Genomic DNA, 15,557 nt, shown 5'->3' on the forward strand with positions numbered 1-15,557 from the left:
CTCGGACGTCATTGCGGCTTAATATCTCTTGTCTCCTTGGGAGTAGAAAGTCTTTTCATGGCTCTTTGGAAAGGTTTGCATGTCCCCTGTAATCGTCTTTAAGCGGCACGCGGATCGGACCCACCGTTCTTACGCTACGATTTTTTAAATGTGGTGCGCGGCGTAGAAAAGACGCGCGTAGGACGTATTTGCGGCTTAATATCTTTGGGCTCCTTGGGAGTAGGAAGTCTGTTCATGCCTCTTTGGAAAGGGCTCCATCTCCCCTGTAATCGCCTTCGAGCGGCACGCGGATCGAACCCACGGTTTTCACGCTATGATTTTTTTAAATGTGGTGCGCGGCGGAGAAAATGCGCGCGTCGGACGTCATTTCGGCTTAATATCTCTTGTCTCCTTGGGAGTAGAAAGTCTTTTCATGGCTCTTTGGAAAGGGCTGCATTTCCCTTGTAATCGCCTTTAAGCGGCACGCGGATCGGACCCACCGTTCTCACGCTAAGATTTTTTAAATGTGGTGCGCGGCGTAGAAAAGACGCGCGTAGGACGTATTTGCGGCTTAATATCTTTGGGCTCCTTGGGAGTAGAAAGTCTGTTCATGGCTCTTTGGAAAGGGCTGCATCTCCCCTGTAATCGCCTTCGCGCGGCACGCGGATCGGAACCATCGTTATCACGCTACGATTTTTTAATGCCGACAGGGACGGGCCGAAAGCTTGGCAGGTGGCGTTCGTTAGGAAAAGTCATGGACGTGTTCCGGACCGAGTTGCAGGCCATTTGGACATGGCCCGGCCTAGATGTGAGCCTTCAAAGTCAGCGCGTTTGTTTAAACTTTCTCCTCCAATTCGTTGCAATTGTACAAGCGTTTCTCGCTCATCCGACTGGAGCGTAACGCTTTATCTGTTAATATCTCTGGTCTCCTTGGGAGTAGAAAGTCTGTTCATGGCTCTTTGGAAAGGGATGCATCTCCCCTGTAATCGCCTTTAAGCGGCACGCGGATCGGACCCACCGTTCTCACGCTACGATTTTTTAAACGTGGTGCGCGTCGGAGAAAATGCGCGTAATATCTCTTGTCTCCTTGGGAGTAGAAAGTCTGTTCATGGCTCTTTGGAAAGGGCTGTATCTCCCCTGTAATCGCCTTCGAGCGGCACGCGCATCGGAACCATCGTTATCACGCTACGATTTTTTAATGCCGCCAGGGATAGGCCGAAAGCGTGGCAGGTGGCGTTCGTTAGGGACAGTCATGGAGGTGATGCACACCGAGTTGCACGCCATTTGGAGTTGGCCCGGCCTAGATGTGAGCGTTCAAAGTCAGCGCGTTTGTTTAAACTTTCTCCTCCAATTCGTTGCAATTGTACAAGCGTTTCTCGTTCATCCGACTGGAGCGTAACGCTTTATAAGTTAATATTTCTGGTCTCCTTGGGAGTAGAAAGTCTGTTCATGGCTCTTTGGAAAGGGCTGCATCTCCCCTGTAATCGCCTTCGAGCGGCACGCGGATCGACCCCACGGTTTTCACGCTATGATTTTTTTAAATGTGGTGCGCGGCGGAGGAAATGCGCGCGTCGGACGTCATTTCGGCTTAATATCTCTTGTCTCCTTGGGAGTAGAAAGTCTTTTCATGGCTCTTTGGAAAGGGCTGCATCTCCGCTGTAATAGCCTTCGAGCGGCACGCGGATCGAACCCACGGTTTTCACGCTATGATTTTTTTAAATGTGGTGCGCGTCGGAGAAAATGCGCGCGTCGGACGTCATTTCGGCTTAATATCTATTGTCTCCTTGGGAGTAGAAAGTCTGTTCATGGCTCTTTGGAAAGGGCTGCATCTCCCCTGTAATCGCCTTCGAGCGGCACGCGGATCGAACCCACGGTTTTCACGCTATGATTTTTTTAAATGTGGTGCGCGGCGGAGGAAATGCGCATCGGACGTCATTTCGGCTTAATATCTCTTGTCTCCTTGGGAGTAGAAAGTCTTTTCATGGCTCTTTGGAAAGGGCTGCATCTCCGCTGTAATCGCCTTCGAGCGGCACGCGGATCGAACCCACGGTTTTCACGCTATGATTTTTTTAAATGTGGTGCGCGTCGGAGAAAATGCGCGCGTCGGACGTCATTTCGGCTTAATATCTATTGTCTCCTTGGGAGTAGAAAGTCTTTTCATGGCTCTTTGGAAAGGTTTGCATCTCCCTTGTAATCGCCTTTAAGCGGCACGCGGATTGGACCCACCGTTCTTCCGATACGATTTTTTAAATGTGGTGCGCGGCGTAGAAAAGACGCACGTAGGACGTATTTGCGGCTTAATATCTTTGGGCTCCTTGGGAGTAGGAAGTCTGTTCATGCCTGTTTGGAAAGGGCTGCATCTCCCCTGTAATCGCCTTCGAGCGGCACGCGGATCGAACCCACGGTTTTCACGCTATGATTTTTTTAAATGTGGTGCGCGGCGGAGGAAATGCGCGCGTCGGACGTCATTTCGGCTTAATATCTCTTGTCTCCTTGGGAGTAGAAAGTCTTTTCATGGCTCTTTGGAAAGGGCTGCATCTCCCCTGTAATCGCCTTTAAGCGGCACGCGGATCGAACCCACGGTTTTCACGCTACGATTTTTTTAAATGTGTTGCGCGGCGGAGAATAGACGCGCGCCGGACGTATTTGCGGCTTGATATCTCTTGTCTCATTGGGAGTAGAAAGTCTGTTCATGGCTCTTTGGAAAGGGCTGCATCTCCCCTGTAATCGCCTTTGAGCGGCACGCGGATCGAACCCACGGTTTTCACGCTATGAGTTTTTTAAATGTGGTGCGCGGCGGAGGAAATGCGCGCGTCGGACGTCATTTCGGCTTAATATCTCTTGTCTCCTTAGGAGTAGAAAGTCTTTTCATGGCTCTTTGGAAAGGGCTGCATCTCCGCTGTAATCGCCTTCGAGCGGCACGCGGATCGAACCCACGGTTTTCACGCTATGATTTTTTTAAATGTGGTGCGCGGCGGAGAAAATGCGCGCGTCGGACGTCATTTCGGCTTAATATCTATTGTCTCCTTGGGAGTAGAAAGTCTTTTCATGGCTCTTTGGAAAGGTTTGCATCTCCCTTGTAATCGCCTTTAAGCGGCACGCGGATTGGACCCACCGTTCTTCCGATACGATTTTTTAAATGTGGTGCGCGGTGTAGAAAAGACGCGCGTAGGACGTGTTTGCGGCTTAATATCTTTGGGCTCCTTGGGAGTAGGAAGTCTGTTCATGCCTCTTTGGAAAGGGCTGCATCTCCCCTGTAATCGCCTTCGAGCGGCACGCGGATCGAACCCACAGTTTTCACGCTATGATTTTTTTAAATGTGGTGCGCGGCGGAGGAAATGCGCGCGTCGGACGTCATTTCGGCTTAATATCTCTTGTCTCCTACGATTTTTTTAAATGTGTTTCGCGGCGGAGAATAGACGCGCGCCGGACGTATTTGCGGCTTGATATTTCTTGTCTCATTGGGAGTAGAAAGTCTGTTCATGGCTCTTTGGAAAGGGCTGCATCTCCCCTGTAATCGCCTTCGAGCGATTCGTTGCAATTGTACAAGCGTTTCTCGTTCATCCGACTGGAGCGTAACGCTTTATAAGTTAATATTTCTGGTCTCCTTGGGAGTAGAAAGTCTGTTCATGGCTCTTTGGAAAGGGCTGCATCTCCCCTGTAATCGCCTTCGAGCGGCACGCGGATCGAACCCACGGTTTTCACGCTATGATTTTTTTAAATGTGGTGCGCGGCGGAGGAAATGCGCGCGTCGGACGTCATTTCGGCTTAATATCTCTTGTCTCCTTGGGAGTAGAAAGTCTTTTCATGGCTCTTTGGAAAGGGCTGCATCTCCGCTGTAATCGCCTTCGAGCGGCACGCGGATCGAACCCACGGTTTTCACGCTATGATTTTTTTAAATGTGGTGCGCGTCGGAGAAAATGCGCGCGTCGGACGTCATTTCGGCTTAATATCTATTGTCTCCTTGGGAGTAGAAAGTCTGTTCATGGCTCTTTGGAAAGGGCTGCATCTCCCCTGTAATCGCCTTCGAGCGGCACGCGGATCGAACCCACGGTTTTCACGCTATGATTTTTTTAAATGTGGTGCGCGGCGGAGGAAATGCGCATCGGACGTCATTTCGGCTTAATATCTCTTGTCTCCTTGGGAGTAGAAAGTCTTTTCATGGCTCTTTGGAAAGGGCTGCATCTCCGCTGTAATCGCCTTCGAGCGGCACGCGGATCGAACCCACGGTTTTCACGCTATGATTTTTTTAAATGTGGTGCGCGTCGGAGAAAATGCGCGCGTCGGACGTCATTTCGGCTTAATATCTATTGTCTCCTTGGGAGTAGAAAGTCTTTTCATGGCTCTTTGGAAAGGTTTGCATCTCCCTTGTAATCGCCTTTAAGCGGCACGCGGATTGGACCCACCGTTCTTCCGATACGATTTTTTAAATGTGGTGCGCGGCGTAGAAAAGACGCACGTAGGACGTATTTGCGGCTTAATATCTTTGGGCTCCTTGGGAGTAGGAAGTCTGTTCATGCCTCTTTGGAAAGGGCTGCATCTCCCCTGTAATCGCCTTCGAGCGGCACGCGGATCGAACCCACGGTTTTCACGCTATGATTTTTTTAAATGTGGTGCGCGGCGGAGGAAATGCGCGCGTCGGACGTCATTTCGGCTTAATATCTCTTGTCTCCTTGGGAGTAGAAAGTCTTTTCATGGCTCTTTGGAAAGGGCTGCATCTCCCCTGTAATCGCCTTTAAGCGGCACGCGGATCGAACCCACGGTTTTCACGCTACGATTTTTTTAAATGTGTTGCGCGGCGGAGAATAGACGCGCGCCGGACGTATTTGCGGCTTGATATCTCTTGTCTCATTGGGAGTAGAAAGTCTGTTCATGGCTCTTTGGAAAGGGCTGCATCTCCCCTGTAATCGCCTTTGAGCGGCACGCGGATCGAACCCACGGTTTTCACGCTATGAGTTTTTTAAATGTGGTGCGCGGCGGAGGAAATGCGCGCGTCGGACGTCATTTCGGCTTAATATCTCTTGTCTCCTTAGGAGTAGAAAGTCTTTTCATGGCTCTTTGGAAAGGGCTGCATCTCCGCTGTAATCGCCTTCGAGCGGCACGCGGATCGAACCCACGGTTTTCACGCTATGATTTTTTTAAATGTGGTGCGCGGCGGAGAAAATGCGCGCGTCGGACGTCATTTCGGCTTAATATCTATTGTCTCCTTGGGAGTAGAAAGTCTTTTCATGGCTCTTTGGAAAGGTTTGCATCTCCCTTGTAATCGCCTTTAAGCGGCACGCGGATTGGACCCACCGTTCTTCCGATACGATTTTTTAAATGTGGTGCGCGGTGTAGAAAAGACGCGCGTAGGACGTATTTGCGGCTTAATATCTTTGGGCTCCTTGGGAGTAGGAAGTCTGTTCATGCCTCTTTGGAAAGGGCTGCATCTCCCCTGTAATCGCCTTCGAGCGGCACGCGGATCGAACCCACAGTTTTCACGCTATGATTTTTTTAAATGTGGTGCGCGGCGGAGGAAATGCGCGCGTCGGACGTCATTTCGGCTTAATATCTCTTGTCTCCTTGGGAGTAGAAAGTCTTTTCATGGCTCTTTGGAAAGGGCTGCATCTCCCCTGTAATCGCCTTTAAGCGGCACGCGGATCGAACCCACGGTTTTCACGCTACGATTTTTTTAAATGTGTTTCGCGGCGGAGAATAGACGCGCGCCGGACGTATTTGCGGCTTGATATCTCTTGTCTCATTGGGAGTAGAAAGTCTGTTCATGGCTCTTTGGAAAGGGCTGCATCTCCCCTGTAATCGCCTTCGAGCGGCACGCGGATCGAACCCACGGTTTTCACGCTATGATTTTTTTAAATGTGTTGCGCGTCGGAGAAAATGCGCGCGTCGGACGTCATTGCGGCTTAATATCTCTTGTCTCCTTGGGAGTAGAAAGTCTTTTCATGGCTCTTTGGAAAGGTTTGCATGTCCCCTGTAATCGCCTTTAAGCGGCACGCGGATCGGACCCACCGTTCTTACGCTACGATTTTTTAAATGTGGTGCGCGGCGTAGAAAAGACGCGCGTAGGACGTATTTGCGGCTTAATATCTTTGGGCTCCTTGGGAGTAGGAAGTCTGTTCATGCCTCTTTGGAAAGGGCTCCATCTCCCCTGTAATGGCCTTTAAGCGGCACGCGGATCGGACCCACCGTTCTCACGCTACGATTTTTTAAACGTGGTGCGCGTCGGAGAAAATGCGCGTAATATCTCTTGTCTCCTTGGGAGTAGAAAGTCTGTTCATGGCTCTTTGGAAAGGGCTGTATCTCCCCTGTAATCGCCTTCGAGCGGCACGCGCATCGGAACCATCGTTATCACGCTACGATTTTTTAATGCCGCCAGGGATAGGCCGAAAGCGTGGCAGGTGGCGTTCGTTAGGGACAGTCATGGAGGTGATGCACACCGAGTTGCACGCCATTTGGAGTTGGCCCGGCCTAGATGTGAGCGTTCAAAGTCAGCGCGTTTGTTTAAACTTTCTCCTCCAATTCGTTGCAATTGTACAAGCGTTTCTCGTTCATCCGACTGGAGCGTAACGCTTTATAAGTTAATATTTCTGGTCTCCTTGGGAGTAGAAAGTCTGTTCATGGCTCTTTGGAAAGGGCTGCATCTCCCCTGTAATCGCCTTCGAGCGGCACGCGGATCGAACCCACGGTTTTCACGCTATGATTTTTTTAAATGTGGTGCGCGGCGGAGGAAATGCGCGCGTCGGACGTCATTTCGGCTTAATATCTCTTGTCTCCTTGGGAGTAGAAAGTCTTTTCATGGCTCTTTGGAAAGGGCTGCATCTCCGCTGTAATCGCCTTCGAGCGGCACGCGGATCGAACCCACGGTTTTCACGCTATGATTTTTTTAAATGTGGTGCGCGTCGGAGAAAATGCGCGCGTCGGACGTCATTTCGGCTTAATATCTATTGTCTCCTTGGGAGTAGAAAGTCTGTTCATGGCTCTTTGGAAAGGGCTGCATCTCCCCTGTAATCGCCTTCGAGCGGCACGCGGATCGAACCCACGGTTTTCACGCTATGATTTTTTTAAATGTGGTGCGCGGCGGAGGAAATGCGCATCGGACGTCATTTCGGCTTAATATCTCTTGTCTCCTTGGGAGTAGAAAGTCTTTTCATGGCTCTTTGGAAAGGGCTGCATCTCCGCTGTAATCGCCTTCGAGCGGCACGCGGATCGAACCCACGGTTTTCACGCTATGATTTTTTTAAATGTGGTGCGCGGCGGAGAAAATGCGCGCGTCGGACGTCATTTCGGCTTAATATCTATTGTCTCCTTGGGAGTAGAAAGTCTTTTCATGGCTCTTTGGAAAGGTTTGCATCTCCCTTGTAATCGCCTTTAAGCGGCACGCGGATTGGACCCACCGTTCTTCCGATACGATTTTTTAAATGTGGTGCGCGGCGTAGAAAAGACGCACGTAGGACGTATTTGCGGCTTAATATCTTTGGGCTCCTTGGGAGTAGGAAGTCTGTTCATGCCTCTTTGGAAAGGGCTGCATCTCCCCTGTAATCGCCTTCGAGCGGCACGCGGATCGAACCCACGGTTTTCACGCTATGATTTTTTTAAATGTGGTGCGCGGCGGAGGAAATGCGCGCGTCGGACGTCATTTCGGCTTAATATCTCTTGTCTCCTTGGGAGTAGAAAGTCTTTTCATGGCTCTTTGGAAAGGGCTGCATCTCCCCTGTAATCGCCTTTAAGCGGCACGCGGATCGAACCCACGGTTTTCACGCTACGATTTTTTTAAATGTGTTGCGCGGCGGAGAATAGACGCGCGCCGGACGTATTTGCGGCTTGATATCTCTTGTCTCATTGGGAGTAGAAAGTCTGTTCATGGCTCTTTGGAAAGGGCTGCATCTCCCCTGTAATCGCCTTTGAGCGGCACGCGGATCGAACCCACGGTTTTCACGCTATGAGTTTTTTAAATGTGGTGCGCGGCGGAGGAAATGCGCGCGTCGGACGTCATTTCGGCTTAATATCTCTTGTCTCCTTAGGAGTAGAAAGTCTTTTCATGGCTCTTTGGAAAGGGCTGCATCTCCGCTGTAATCGCCTTCGAGCGGCACGCGGATCGAACCCACGGTTTTCACGCTATGATTTTTTTAAATGTGGTGCGCGGCGGAGAAAATGCGCGCGTCGGACGTCATTTCGGCTTAATATCTATTGTCTCCTTGGGAGTAGAAAGTCTTTTCATGGCTCTTTGGAAAGGTTTGCATCTCCCTTGTAATCGCCTTTAAGCGGCACGCGGATTGGACCCACCGTTCTTCCGATACGATTTTTTAAATGTGGTGCGCGGTGTAGAAAAGACGCGCGTAGGACGTATTTGCGGCTTAATATCTTTGGGCTCCTTGGGAGTAGGAAGTCTGTTCATGCCTCTTTGGAAAGGGCTGCATCTCCCCTGTAATCGCCTTCGAGCGGCACGCGGATCGAACCCACAGTTTTCACGCTATGATTTTTTTAAATGTGGTGCGCGGCGGAGGAAATGCGCGCGTCGGACGTCATTTCGGCTTAATATCTCTTGTCTCCTTGGGAGTAGAAAGTCTTTTCATGGCTCTTTGGAAAGGGCTGCATCTCCCCTGTAATCGCCTTTAAGCGGCACGCGGATCGAACCCACGGTTTTCACGCTACGATTTTTTTAAATGTGTTTCGCGGCGGAGAATAGACGCGCGCCGGACGTATTTGCGGCTTGATATCTCTTGTCTCATTGGGAGTAGAAAGTCTGTTCATGGCTCTTTGGAAAGGGCTGCATCTCCCCTGTAATCGCCTTCGAGCGGCACGCGGATCGAACCCACGGTTTTCACGCTATGATTTTTTTAAATGTGTTGCGCGTCGGAGAAAATGCGCGCGTCGGACGTCATTGCGGCTTAATATCTCTTGTCTCCTTGGGAGTAGAAAGTCTTTTCATGGCTCTTTGGAAAGGTTTGCATGTCCCCTGTAATCGCCTTTAAGCGGCACGCGGATCGGACCCACCGTTCTTACGCTACGATTTTTTAAATGTGGTGCGCGGCGTAGAAAAGACGCGCGTAGGACGTATTTGCGGCTTAATATCTTTGGGCTCCTTGGGAGTAGGAAGTCTGTTCATGCCTCTTTGGAAAGGGCTCCATCTCCCCTGTAATGGCCTTTAAGCGGCACGCGGATCGGACCCACCGTTCTCACGCTACGATTTTTTAAACGTGGTGCGCGTCGGAGAAAATGCGCGTAATATCTCTTGTCTCCTTGGGAGTAGAAAGTCTGTTCATGGCTCTTTGGAAAGGGCTGTATCTCCCCTGTAATCGCCTTCGAGCGGCACGCGCATCGGAACCATCGTTATCACGCTACGATTTTTTAATGCCGCCAGGGATAGGCCGAAAGCGTGGCAGGTGGCGTTCGTTAGGGACAGTCATGGAGGTGATGCACACCGAGTTGCACGCCATTTGGAGTTGGCCCGGCCTAGATGTGAGCGTTCAAAGTCAGCGCGTTTGTTTAAACTTTCTCCTCCAATTCGTTGCAATTGTACAAGCGTTTCTCGTTCATCCGACTGGAGCGTAACGCTTTATAAGTTAATATTTCTGGTCTCCTTGGGAGTAGAAAGTCTGTTCATGGCTCTTTGGAAAGGGCTGCATCTCCCCTGTAATCGCCTTCGAGCGGCACGCGGATCGAACCCACGGTTTTCACGCTATGATTTTTTTAAATGTGGTGCGCGGCGGAGGAAATGCGCGCGTCGGACGTCATTTCGGCTTAATATCTCTTGTCTCCTTGGGAGTAGAAAGTCTTTTCATGGCTCTTTGGAAAGGGCTGCATCTCCGCTGTAATCGCCTTCGAGCGGCACGCGGATCGAACCCACGGTTTTCACGCTATGATTTTTTTAAATGTGGTGCGCGTCGGAGAAAATGCGCGCGTCGGACGTCATTTCGGCTTAATATCTATTGTCTCCTTGGGAGTAGAAAGTCTGTTCATGGCTCTTTGGAAAGGGCTGCATCTCCCCTGTAATCGCCTTCGAGCGGCACGCGGATCGAACCCACGGTTTTCACGCTATGATTTTTTTAAATGTGGTGCGCGGCGGAGGAAATGCGCGCGTCGGACGTCATTTCGGCTTAATATCTCTTGTCTCCTTGGGAGTAGAAAGTCTTTTCATGGCTCTTTGGAAAGGGCTGCATCTTCGCTGTAATCGCCTTCGAGCGGCACGCGGATCGAACCCACGGTTTTCACGCTATGATTTTTTTAAATGTGGTGCGCGTCGGAGAAAATGCGCGCGTCGGACGTCATTTCGGCTTAATATCTATTGTCTCCTTGGGAGTAGAAAGTCTTTTCATGGCTCTTTGGAAAGGTTTGCATCTCCCTTGTAATCGCCTTTAAGCGGCACGCGGATTGGACCCACCGTTCTTCCGATACGATTTTTTAAATGTGGTGCGCGGCGTAGAAAAGACGCACGTAGGACGTATTTGCGGCTTAATATCTTTGGGCTCCTTGGGAGTAGGAAGTCTGTTCATGCCTCTTTGGAAAGGGCTGCATCTCCCCTGTAATCGCCTTCGAGCGGCACGCGGATCGAACCCACGGTTTTCACGCTATGATTTTTTTAAATGTGGTGCGCGGCGGAGGAAATGCGCGCGTCGGACGTAATTTCGGCTTAATATCTCTTGTCTCCTTGGGAGTAGAAAGTCTTTTCATGGCTCTTTGGAAAGGGCTGCATCTCCCCTGTAATCGCCTTTAAGCGGCACGCGGATCGAACCCACGGTTTTCACGCTACGATTTTTTTAAATGTGTTGCGCGGCGGAGAATAGACGCGCGCCGGACGTATTTGCGGCTTGATATCTCTTGTCTCATTGGGAGTAGAAAGTCTGTTCATGGCTCTTTGGAAAGGGCTGCATCTCCCCTGTAATCGCCTTTGAGCGGCACGCGGATCGAACCCACGGTTTTCACGCTATGAGTTTTTTAAATGTGGTGCGCGGCGGAGGAAATGCGCGCGTCGGACGTCATTTCGGCTTAATATCTCTTGTCTCCTTGGGAGTAGAAAGTCTTTTCATGGCTCTTTGGAAAGGGCTGCATCTCCGCTGTAATCGCCTTCGAGCGGCACGCGGATCGAACCCACGGTTTTCACGCTATGATTTTTTTAAATGTGGTGCGCGGCGGAGAAAATGCGCGCGTCGGACGTCATTTCGGCTTAATATCTATTGTCTCCTTGGGAGTAGAAAGTCTTTTCATGGCTCTTTGGAAAGGTTTGCATCTCCCTTGTAATCGCCTTTAAGCGGCACGCGGATTGGACCCACCGTTCTTCCGATACGATTTTTTAAATGTGGTGCGCGGCGTAGAAAAGACGCGCGTAGGACGTATTTGCGGCTTAATATCTTTGGGCTCCTTGGGAGTAGGAAGTCTGTTCATGCCTCTTTGGAAAGGGCTGCATCTCCCCTGTAATCGCCTTCGAGCGGCACGCGGATCGAACCCACGGTTTTCACGCTATGATTTTTTTAAATGTGGTGCGCGGCGGAGGAAATGCGCGCGTCGGACGTCATTTCGGCTTAATATCTCTTGTCTCCTTGGGAGTAGAAAGTCTTTTCATGGCTCTTTGGAAAGGGCTGCATCTCCCCTGTAATCGACTTTAAGCGGCACGCGGATCGAACCCACGGTTTTCACGCTACGATTTTTTTAAATGTGTTTCGCGGCGGAGAATAGACGCGCGCCGGACGTATTTGCGGCTTGATATCTCTTGTCTCATTGGGAGTAGAAAGTCTGTTCATGGCTCTTTGGAAAGGGCTGCATCTCCCCTGTAATCGCCTTCGAGCGGCACGCGGATCGAACCCACGGTTTTCACGCTATGATTTTTTTAAATGTGTTGCGCGTCGGAGAAAATGCGCGCCTCGGACGTCATTGCGGCTTAATATCTCTTGTCTCCTTGGGAGTAGAAAGTCTTTTCATGGCTCTTTGGAAAGGTTTGCATGTCCCCTGTAATCGCCTTTAAGCGGCACGCGGATCGGACCCACCGTTCTTACGCTACGATTTTTTAAATGTGGTGCGCGGCGTAGAAAAGACGCGCGTAGGACGTATTTGCGGCTTAATATCTTTGGGCTCCTTGGGAGTAGGAAGTCTGTTCATGCCTCTTTGGAAAGGGCTCCATCTCCCCTGTAATCGACTTCGAGCGGCACGCGGATCGAACCCACGGTTTTCACGCTATGATTTTTTTAAATGTGGTGCGCGGCGGAGAAAATGCGCGCGTCGGACGTCATTTCGGCTTAATATCTCTTGTCTCCTTGGGAGTAGAAAGTCTTTTCATGGCTCTTTGGAAAGGGCTGCATTTCCCTTGTAATCGCCTTTAAGCGGCACGCGGATCGGACCCACCGTTCTCACGCTAAGATTTTTTAAATGTGGTGCGCGGCGTAGAAAAGACGCGCGTAGGACGTATTTGCGGCTTAATATCTTTGGGCTCCTTGGGAGTAGAAAGTCTGTTCATGGCTCTTTGGAAAGGGCTGCATCTCCCCTGTAATCGCCTTCGCGCGGCACGCGGATCGGAACCATCGTTATCACGCTACGATTTTTTAATGCCGACAGGGACGGGCCGAAAGCTTGGCAGGTGGCGTTCGTTAGGAAAAGTCATGGACGTGTTCCGGACCGAGTTGCAGGCCATTTGGACATGGCCCGGCCTAGATGTGAGCCTTCAAAGTCAGCGCGTTTGTTTAAACTTTCTCCTCCAATTCGTTGCAATTGTACAAGCGTTTCTCGCTCATCCGACTGGAGCGTAACGCTTTATCTGTTAATATCTCTGGTCTCCTTGGGAGTAGAAAGTCTGTTCATGGCTCTTTGGAAAGGGATGCATCTCCCCTGTAATCGCCTTTAAGCGGCACGCGGATCGGACCCACCGTTCTCACGCTACGATTTTTTAAACGTGGTGCGCGTCGGAGAAAATGCGCGTAATATCTCTTGTCTCCTTGGGAGTAGAAAGTCTGTTCATGGCTCTTTGGAAAGGGCTGTATCTCCCCTGTAATCGCCTTCGAGCGGCACGCGCATCGGAACCATCGTTATCACGCTACGATTTTTTAATGCCGCCAGGGATAGGCCGAAAGCGTGGCAGGTGGCGTTCGTTAGGGACAGTCATGGAGGTGATGCGCACCGAGTTGCACGCCATTTGGAGTTGGCCCGGCCTAGATGTGAGCGTTCAAAGTCAGCGCGTTTGTTTAAACTTTCTCCTCCAATTCGTTGCAATTGTACAAGCGTTTCTCGTTCATCCGACTGGAGCGTAACGCTTTATATGTTAATATTTCTGGTCTCCTTGGGAGTAGAAAGTCTGTTCATGGCTCTTTGGAAAGGTTTGCATCTCCCCTGTAATCGCCTTTAAGCGGCACGCGGATCGGACCCACCGTTCTTACGCTACGATTTTTTAAATGTGGTGCGCGGCGTAGAAAAGACGCGCGTAGGACGTATTTGCGGCTTAATATCTTTGGGCTCCTTGGGAGTAGGAAGTCTGTTCATGCCTCTTTGGAAAGGGCTCCATCTCCCCTGTAATCGCCTTCGAGCGGCACGCGGATCGAACCCACGGTTTTCACGCTATGATTTTTTTAAATGTGTTGCGCGGCGGAGAAAATGCGCGCGTCGGACGTCATTGCGGCTTAATATCTCTTGTCTCCTTGGGAGTAGAAAGTCTTTTCATGGCTCTTTGGAAAGGTTTGCATCTCCCCTGTAATCGCCTTTAAGCGGCACGCGGATCGGACCCACCGTTCTTACGCTACGATTTTTTAAATGTGATGCGCGGCGTAGAAAAGACGCGCGTAGGACGTATTTGCGGCTTAATATCTTTGGGCTCCTTGGGAGTAGGAAGTCTGTTCATGCCTCTTTGGAAAGGGCTCCATCTCCCCTGTAATCGCCTTCGAGCGGCACGCGGATCGAACCCACGGTTTTCACGCTGTGATTTTTTTAAATGTGTTGCGCGGCGGAGAAAATGCGCGCGTCGGACGTCATTGCGGCTTAATATCTCTTGTCTCCTTGGGAGTAGAAAGTCTTTTCATGGTTCTTTGGAAAGGGTTGCATCTCCCCTGTAATCGCCTTTAAGCGGCACGCGGATCGGACCCACCGTTCTTACGCTACGATTTTTTATATGTGGTGCGAGGCGTAGAAAAGACGCGCGTAGGACTTATTTGCGGCTTAATATCTTTGGGCTCCTTGGGAGTAGAAAGTCTGTTCATGGCTCTTTGGAAAGGGCTGCATTTCCCCTGTAATCGCCTTCGCGCGGGACGCGGATCGGAACCATCGTTATCACGCTACGATTTTTTAATGCCGACAGGGACGGGCCGAAAGCTTGGCAGGTGGCGTTCGTTAGGAAAAGTCATGGACGTGATGCGGACCGAGTTGCAGGCCATTTGGACCTGGCCCGGCCTAGATGTGAGCCTTCAAAGTCAGCGCGTTTGTTTAAACTTTCTCCTCCAATTCGTTGCAATTGTACAAGCGTTTCTCGCTCATCCGACTGGAGCGTAACGCTTTATCTGTTAATATCTCTGGTCTCTTTGGGAGTAGAAAGTCTGTTCATGGCTCTTTGGAAAGGGATGCATCTCCCCTGTAATCGCCTTTAAGCGGCACGCGGATCGAACCCACGGTTTTCACGCTATGATTTTTTTAAATGTGTTGCGCGTCGGAGAAAATGCGCGCGTCGGACGTCATTGCGGCTTAATATCTCTTGTCTCCTTGGGAGTAGAAAGTCTTTTCATGGCTCTTTGGAAAGGTTTGCATCTCCCCTGTAATCGCCTTTAAGCGGCACGCGGATCGGACCCACCGTTCTCACGCTACGATTTTTTAAACGTGGTGCGCGTCGGAGAAAATGCGCGTAATATCTCTTGTCTCCTTGGGAGTAGAAAGTCTGTTCATGGCTCTTTGGAAAGGGCTGTATCTCCCCTGTAATCGCCTTCGAGCGGCACGCGCATCGGAACCATCGTTATCACGCTACGATTTTTTAATGCCGCCAGGGATAGGCCGAAAGCGTGGCAGGTGGCGTTCGTTAGGGACAGTCATGGAGGTGATGCACACCGAGTTGCACGCCATTTGGAGTTGGCCCGGCCTAGATGTGAGCGTTCAAAGTCAGCGCGTTTGTTTAAACTTTCTCCTCCAATTCGTTGCAATTGTACAAGCGTTTCTCGTTCATCCGACTGGAGCGTAACGCTTTATAAGTTAATATTTCTGGTCTCCTTGGGAGTAGAAAGTCTGTTCATGGCTCTTTGGAAAGGGCTGCATCTCCCCTGTAATCGCCTTCGAGCGGCACGCGGATCGAACCCACGGTTTTCACGCTATGATTTTTTTAAATGTGGTGCGCGGCGGAGGAAATGCGCGCGTCGGACGTCATTTCGGCTTAATATCTCTTGTCTCCTTGGGAGTAGAAAGTCTTTTCATGGCTCTTTGGAAAGGGCTGCATCTCCGCTGTAATCGCCTTCGAGCGGCACGCGGATCGAACCCACGGTTTTCACGCTATGATTTTTTTAAATGTGGTGCGCGTCGGAGAAAATGCGCGCGTCGGACGTCATTTCGGCTTAATATCTATTGTCTCCTTGGGAGTAGAAAGTCTGTTCATGGCTCTTTGGAAAGGGCTGCATCTCCCCTGTAAT

Source organism: Electrophorus electricus, chromosome 9 (genome assembly GCF_041902795.1).
Source record: "Electrophorus electricus isolate QZ-2024a chromosome 9, ASM4190279v1, whole genome shotgun sequence".
Classification (NCBI taxonomy): domain Eukaryota; kingdom Metazoa; phylum Chordata; class Actinopteri; order Gymnotiformes; family Gymnotidae; genus Electrophorus; species Electrophorus electricus.